Source organism: Cherax quadricarinatus, chromosome 12 (assembly GCF_038502225.1).
Source record: "Cherax quadricarinatus isolate ZL_2023a chromosome 12, ASM3850222v1, whole genome shotgun sequence".
NCBI lineage: Eukaryota > Metazoa > Arthropoda > Malacostraca > Decapoda > Parastacidae > Cherax > Cherax quadricarinatus.
In genome coordinates, this window is record NC_091303.1 from 51670817 (window position 1) to 51678618 (window position 7802).

Here is a 7802-nt window from a genome sequence, read left to right on the forward strand (position 1 = left end):
ACTTCATTATAATAAGGATGTCTTATTCATCATGTTGTCATTACTGTATGACTTCATTATAATAAGGATGTCTTATTCATCGTGTTGTCATTACTGTATGACTTCATTATAATAAGGATGTCTTATTCATCGTGTTGTCATTACTGTATGACTTAATTATAATAAGGTAAATGGGGTGGAGGGGGTGATTGTTAAGGTGATGGGAGTAGTTGTGGAGGGGTGATGGTGGTAGTTGTAGTATTTGAGGTGGTGGTGGGGAATAGGTGGTAGTGGTATTAATGGTGGTTGTGCTGATAATGGTAGTAACAAAGGTGGTTGAAATTATGGATGTGATACTTATACTGTTGATATTGTTAGTGTGGTATTAGTAGAGGCGCTGATGGAGGTAGTAGTCGTAATGGTGGTTGTGATGGAGGTAGTAGTCGTAATGGTGGTGGTTGTGATGGAGGGAGTAGTCGTAATGGTGGTTGTGATGGAGGTAGTAGTCGTAATGGTGGTGGTTGTGGTGGAGGGAGTAGTCGTAATGGTGGTTGTGATGGAGGTAGTAGTCGTAATGGTGGTGGTTGTGATGGAGGGAGTAGTCGTAATGGTGGTTGTGATGGAGGTAGTAGTCGTAATGGTGGTGGTTGTGGTGGAGGGAGTAGTCGTAATGGTGGTTGTGATGGAGGTAGTAGTCGTAATGGTGGTGGTTGTGGTGGAGGTAGTAGTCGTAATGGTGGTTGTGATGGAGGTAGTAGTCGTAATGGTGGTGGTTGTGGTGGAGGTAGTAGTCGTAATGGTGGTGGTTGTGGTGGAGGTAGTAGTCGTAATGTTGGTGATTGTGATGGAGGTAATAGTCGTAATGGTGGTGGTTGTGATGGAGGTAGTAGTCGTATTGGTGGTGGTTGTGATGGAGGTAATAGTCGTAATGGTGGTGGTTGTGGTGGAGGTAGTAGTCGTAATGGTGGTGGTTGTGGTGGAGGTAGTAGTCGTAATGTTGGTGATTGTGATGGAGGTAGTAGTCGTAATGTTGGTGGTTGTGATGGAGGTAGTAGTCGTGATGTTGGTGATTGTGATGGAGGTAGTAGTCGTGATGTTGGTGGTTGTGGTGGAGGTAGTAGTCGTAATGTTGGTGATTGTGATGGAGGTAGTAGTCGTAATGTTGGTAGTTGTGATGGAGGTAGTAGCCGTGATGTTGGTGGTTGTGATGGAGGTAGTAGTCGTAATGTTGGTGATTGTGATGGAGGTAGTAGTCGTAATGTTGGTGATTGTGATGGAGGTAGTAGTCGTAATGTTGGTGGTTGTGATGGAGGTAGTAGTCGTAATGTTGATGGTTGTGATGGAGGTAGTAGTAGTAATGTTGGTGGTTGTGATGGAGGTAGTAGTCGTAATGTTGGTGGTGGTGATGGAGGTAGTAGTAGTAATGTTGGTGGTTGTGATGGAGGTAGTAGTAGTAATGTTGGTGGTTGTGATAGAGGCAATAGTCGTAATTTTGGTGGTTGTGATGGAGGTAGTAGTAGTAATGTTGGTGGTTGTGATGGAGGTAGTAGTAGTAATGTTGGTGGTTGTGATGGAGGTAGTAGTAGTAATGTTGGTGGTTGTGATGGAGGTAGTAGTAATGTTGGTGGTTGTGATGGAGGTAGTAGTAGTAATGTTGGTGGTTGTGATGGAGGTAGTAGTAGTAATGTTGGTGGTTGTGATGGAGGTAGTAGTAGTAATGTTGGTGGTTGTGATGGAGGTAGTAGCCGTGATGTTGGTGGTTGTGATGGAGGTAGTAGTCGTAATGTTGGCGGTTGTGATGGAGGTAGTAGTAGTAATGTTGGTGGTTGTGATGGAGGTAGTCGTCGTAATGTTGGTGGTTGTGATGGAGGTAGTCGTAATGTTGGTGATTGTGATGGAGGTAGTAGTAGTAATGTTGGTGGTTGTGATGGAGGTAGTAGTAGTAGTAGTAATGTTGGTGGTTGTGATGGAGGTAGTAGTAGTAATGTTGGTGGTTGTGATGGAGGTAGTAGTCGTAATGTTGGTGGTTGTGATGGAGGTAGTAGTAGTAATGTTGGTGGTTGTGATGGAGGTAGTAGTCGTAATGTTGGTGGTTGTGATGGAGGTAGTAGTCGTAATGTTGGTGGTTTTGATGGAGGTAGTAGTAGTAATGTTGGTGGTTGTGATGGAGGTAGTAGTCGTAATGTTGGTGGTTGTGATGGAGGTAGTAGTAGTAATGTTGGTGGTTGTGATGGAGGTAGTAGTAGTAATGGTGGTTGTGATGGAGGTAGTAGTCGTAATGTTGGTGGTTGTGATGGAGGTAGTCGTAATGTTGGTGGTTGTGATGGAGTTAGTAGTAGTAATGTTGGTGGTTGTGATGGAGGTAGTAGTCGTAATGTTGGTGGTTGTGATGGAGGTAGTAGTAGTAATGTTGGTGGTTGTGATGGAGGTAGTAGTCGTAATGTTGTTGGTTGTGATGGAGGTAGTAGTAGTAATGTTGGTGGTTGTGATTGAGGTAGTAGTAGTAATGTTGGTGGTTGTGATGGAGGTAGTAGTAGTAATGTTGGTGGTTGTGATGGAGGTAGTAGTAGTAATGTTGGTGGTTGTGATGGAGGTAGTAGCCGTGATGTTGGTGGTTGTGATGGAGGTAGTAGTCGTAATGTTAGCGGTTGTGATGGAGGTAGTAGTAGTAATGTTGGTGGTTGTGATGGAGGTAGTCGTCGTAATGTTGGTGGTTGTGATGGAGGTAGTAGTCGTAATGTTGGTGATTGTGATGGAGGTAGTAGTAGTAATGTTGGTGGTTGTGATGGAGGTAGTAGTAGTAGTAGTAATGTTGGTGGTTGTGATGGAGGTAGTAGTAGTAATGTTTGTGGTTGTGATGGAGGTAGTAGTCGTAATGTTGGTGGTTGTGATGGAGGTAGTAGTAGTAATGTTGGTGGTTGTGATGGAGGTAGTAGTCGTAATGTTGGTGGTTGTGATGGAGGTAGTAGTCGTAATGTTGGTGGTTTTGATGGAGGTTGTAGTAGTAATGTTGGTGGTTGTGATGGAAGTAGTAGTCGTAATGTTGGTGGTTGTGATGGAGGTAATAGTAGTAATGTTGGTGGTTGTGATGGAGGTAGTAGTAGTAATGGTGGTTGTGATGGAGGTAGTAGTCGTAATGTTGGTGGTTGTGATGGAGGTAGTCGTAATGTTGGTGGTTGTGATGGAGGTAGTAGTAGTAATGTTGGTGGTTGTGATGGAGGTAGTAGTCGTAATGTTGGTGGTTGTGATGGAGGTAGTAGTAGTAATGTTGGTGGTTGTGATGGAGGTAGTAGTCGTAATGTTGTTGGTTGTGATGGAGGTAGTAGTAGTAATGTTGGTGGTTGTGATTGAGGTAGTAGTAGTAATGTTGGTGGTTGTGATGGAGGTAGTAGTAGTAATGTTGGTGGTTGTGATGGAGGTAGTAGTAGTAATGTTGGTGGTTGTGATGGAGGTAGTAGTAGTAATGTTGGTGGTTGTGATTGAGGTAGTAGTAGTAATGTTGGTGGTTGTGGAGGTAGTGGTGGTGGTGGTTGCGTTGGTGGTGGTGGTAGTGGTAGTAGTGGTGGTTGTTGTGGTGGCGGGTGTGGTGGTGGTATTGGTGGTGATGGTGGTAGTGGTAATAATGGTAGTGGTTGTGGTGGTGGTGGTTGTGGTTGATGATGGTGGTTGTGGTGATGGTGGTGGTAGTAGTGGTGGTGGTGGTAGTGGTGGTGGTTGTGGTTGATGGTGGTGGTTGTGGTGGTGGCGGTGGTAGTGGTAATGGTGGTTGTGGTAGTGGTGGTAGTAGTGGTGGTAGTGGTGGTGGTAATGGTGGCAGTGGTAGTGGTGGCAGTGGTGGTAGTAGTGGTGGCAGTGGTAGTGGTGGTAGTGGTGGTAGTGGTGACAGTGGCAGTGGTAGTGGTGGTAGTGGTGGCAGTGGTAGTTGTAGTGGTGGCAGTGGTAGTGGTAGTGGTGGTAGTGGTGGCAGTGGTAGTGGTGTGGTGGAAGGAGGATGGGGGTGAATCACAGTGAACGTAGGAGACTTAAGAGATAAAATACTGGAGGATATGAGAGGCTGGGGCAATAAATGGCTGCGGATGTAGCAGAGCCGACCAGCAGATGACCCAGGAAAGTTTGGACAGTGAGAGGCTCCCTCCTTTCCTCCCTCCCTCCTTTCCTCCCTCCCTCCTCTCCTCCCTCCCTCCTCTCCTCACACCCTCCGTTGCTTTCCTCTCACCCTCCCTCCCTTTTTTTCCTCTGACCCTAATTATCTCCCTTACTTTTCTCCCTTTTTACCTTTCCCTCCTGTCTTTCCTCCCTCTCTCCCTCCTTTCCTCCCTCACTTCGTTCCTCCTTTCCTCGCTTCCTTCCTTCCTTCCTCCCCTCCCTCTTCCCTATATCCTTTCCTCCCACCCCTTTCTCCTTCCTTCCCTCCCTTCTTCTTCCACTCCTTCCTTCCGTTTGTTCTATCCATTCCTTCCTCTCTCCTTCCCTCCTCCCTTCCCGCCATTCGTCCATTCATTCCTCCCTCCTTTCCTCTTCTTCCAGTGCCTCTCCTTCAACATTCCCTTATCCCCTCTTTCGCTTCTTTGTATCCCTCTGTCTCTCCTATATCCTCCTCCTCCTCCTCCTTCTTCCTTTACCTCTTCGTTCAAATATTTTGTTTTGTTAGTGGGTTTGGGTTTGAGAAGAACCTGCCTAGTATGGGCCAGTAGGCCTTCTACAGTGTTCCTCCTTTATGTTCCTATCCTCTTTTCTTCACCTCCTCCTCCTTATCTCCAAGACCTCCTCCAACACCTCTTCTCTCTGCTATCTCCCCAACTTCGAATTCCCCTGCCACCCTCACTGGCCAACCCTCGTTATTTTCCCCGCCCAGAACCCGACCTTTCTCCCCAGATGTACCTGATTCTGATGCCACGCTGACCTGACCTTTCCTGTTTCCCCCAGTGCCAGGTTCTTTACCCGCAGGGACCTGACTCTTTCCCCGCCAGTGCTTGACCTCTATCCCACGAAGACCTGACTCTTTCCCTGCAACGAGCTGAGGTTTCCCCCGCAAGGATCTGAGTCTCTCTCTGCCACAATTTGTTTCTTCAGCCTAAACGACCTGATACTTTCTCCCCAACTTTACCTGACTCTTGCTCCATGTCCCGCCAGAACATGACATTTTTCCTCCTTGCCAGGACTTGACTTAATCATCAGGACCTGACTCTATCACCAGGTAGAGTCAGCTCTTGATTCTGCCTCTGCCGTGACCTAACTCTTTCTCCCAAAGACCTGACTCTTCAGAGCAAGAACCTGACTTATTTTCCACGACCAGGACATGACTTCTTCTACCAAAACTTGATTTCTTTAAGCGCCAGAACCTGACTCTTCTCCAGCCATTACCTGACCCTTCCACCGACAGGGTAGGGGCTGATTTTTTTCCCTGCCATGACTTGACTCTTTCATTATCTGAACCTGAATCTTTCCCCATCGGAACCTGTCTTTTCTCCTGCCAGTGCCTGGCTCTTCAATTCCCTGGACCTGGTTCTCCCCTTGCGAAGACCTTACTACCTGAAAATAACCGACTCTTCTTCTAACAGGACCTGATTCTTCCTTTGCCCGGACCTGACTCTTCCTCTGCCAGGAATAACTCTTCTTCAGCCAGGACCTGACACTTCCCCAGCCTAACCAGGTCTTGACTCAAATACCCCTTCCCAATTCCAAGAACTTAATTTCCTCAAAGAAGAAATCAAATGCAACTTTTGTGTCCAGTGTCTGCAGTTAAAAATATATAGAAACTACATAACTGGATAGGTATGGTGAAACAGAGAGTATGGTGCTCAAGACACTATATACACTCGTTACCTGGTTGGCTGTCAATTAGAACCAAAGAAGACACTTGTGACAGAACGTTACCTCAGTGTCTTGAAGTGTGCACGTGTGTGTTGATCTAAAGAACCACTAGGAGCATTACCTCTTTATATGGTATGTATATATAATATACTGTATTCTTGCAATAAAGTAAACTACAGAAAAAAATGTCATTAAGAAAATCATAAGGAAGAGAAAATACATTTACAGTATTGGATAGTGTAAATTTACATCTGTTTACAAGATGAATTGTCTGACTGTCAGTACGTAGATCAGTATCGTCTTGTACAAAACACTGTAGATGTTATATAACAAAAAAAGGCACAATACCCTGACTGGAACGATACACAACCCGCACATAGAAGAGAGGAGCTAAGCTCCTCTCTTCTATGTGCGAGTTATTTGTGTATAGATGTTATATATATTACTAACACTTCAGAAATAAAAAGTTGCGAAAAAGACAGTGATAGTGTGAATGATGGTGAAAGTGTTTTTTTGGGGGGAGGGGTTACCCTTCCTCTGTGGGAGACGGCCAGTGTGTTAATAATTAATAATTATAGGTGTGTCTTACAGCAGTTCTGCACCCACATGAGGCCTGGTCACAGACCGGGCCGCGGGGGTTTTGACCCCCAAAATCCTCTCCAGGTATACTCCAGGTATCACTACTTCCTTATTTCTTCCTCTCCCTGCCCCGTCCATATCCTCCATTCCTATATATAGTGGCTCCCTAACCTTCCTGTGTTAATGTGACTTGTAAATGGTCCAAGTCTGACCGAAATGTTTTCATAAGCTCCTCTCTCCTATGTGAGGGTTATTTGTGTATTGTTCTAGCCACGGTATTGTGCCTTTTGTTCTTTCTAAACGAATCCGAATGCCGTAGGGATGCACCTGGACTTTTAAGTCTCTATTACAGCATTAACATAAGCAACTTGCAACACAGCATTAACATAAGCAACTTGCAACACAGCATTAACATAAGCAACTTGCAACACAGCATTAACATAAGCAACTTGCAACGTACTGAGGCTGACTGGTGCTGTAGAAGGTAGTTTCAGGGTAGATAACAAGCACTTCCGATAGTTTGGCAAAAACACGTAATTGTGAAGTACTCAGTCAACATTATGGTCACTCATCAATACTATGTGATTTATTTTTTTTTCACTTATTGAAAAATATAGAGGCAGATTTTACACCATATTACACGGGTAACCCGTGGCCTGGTGGCAAAAGCTCTCGCTTCACACGGTGAGGGGTCCAGGTTCGACTCCCAGTGAGGGTAGAAACATTGGGCGTGTTTCCTTACACCGGTTATGTTCATCAATTAGTAAAATGGGTACTTGGGTATTAGTCGATTGATGTGGGTCGCATCCTGGGACAAAACTGACCTAGGTAAGACACATATGCAACAGTTAGGTATCTTTATTTTGACATAACTTGCCCGAAATGCTCTGCATAACAAGGGGCTCCGCGTAAAGTAATATGTCATTTATGTCAGCTAGGTCTGAATATCTTGTATAAGTACTTGTAGAAATAAAGATTATAACTATTATAGTGGGCCAAGTCGGACCAAAACGTCATGAGTTCCTTCCTCCGATGAGCAGGTTATTTGTATATTGTTCCAGTCACGGTGTTGTTCCTTTGTGTTCTTTATTACACTATTTAAAATGTCAAAATACATAACTAAAAAATACCCCAGAAAATTAGTAACCAATTACACAAAATTTGCTGTTGAAAAGGAGGTATCTATAATTTATAAACACATATTTATATTTACTATTGTTAACCCATTAAAGACGTAGTTCGTGGACCATTTTCTGTGTTCACCTGATGTTGTATTAACGTCCACAACACTGCTAAATAGCTATAATAAAACCACTAGCTTAAACAAAATGGATACGGGGTGCGCAGTACACTAGCCGTGGGTGTCGAGCGTGTTGTGGGTGTTGAAGGTGGTGACGTTGTGGGTGTGGAGGGTGTTGTTGATATTGAGG

The 7802-nt window shown here is 44.8% G+C and overlaps 1 protein-coding gene across 1 annotated transcript in view; it reads right to left on the minus strand.

The window, feature by feature from the left end:
* Positions 1–7802, minus strand: part of LOC128686548 (uncharacterized) — a 459000-nt gene that overhangs the window by 60548 nt on the left and 390650 nt on the right. The gene's annotated exons all lie outside the window — the stretch shown is intronic.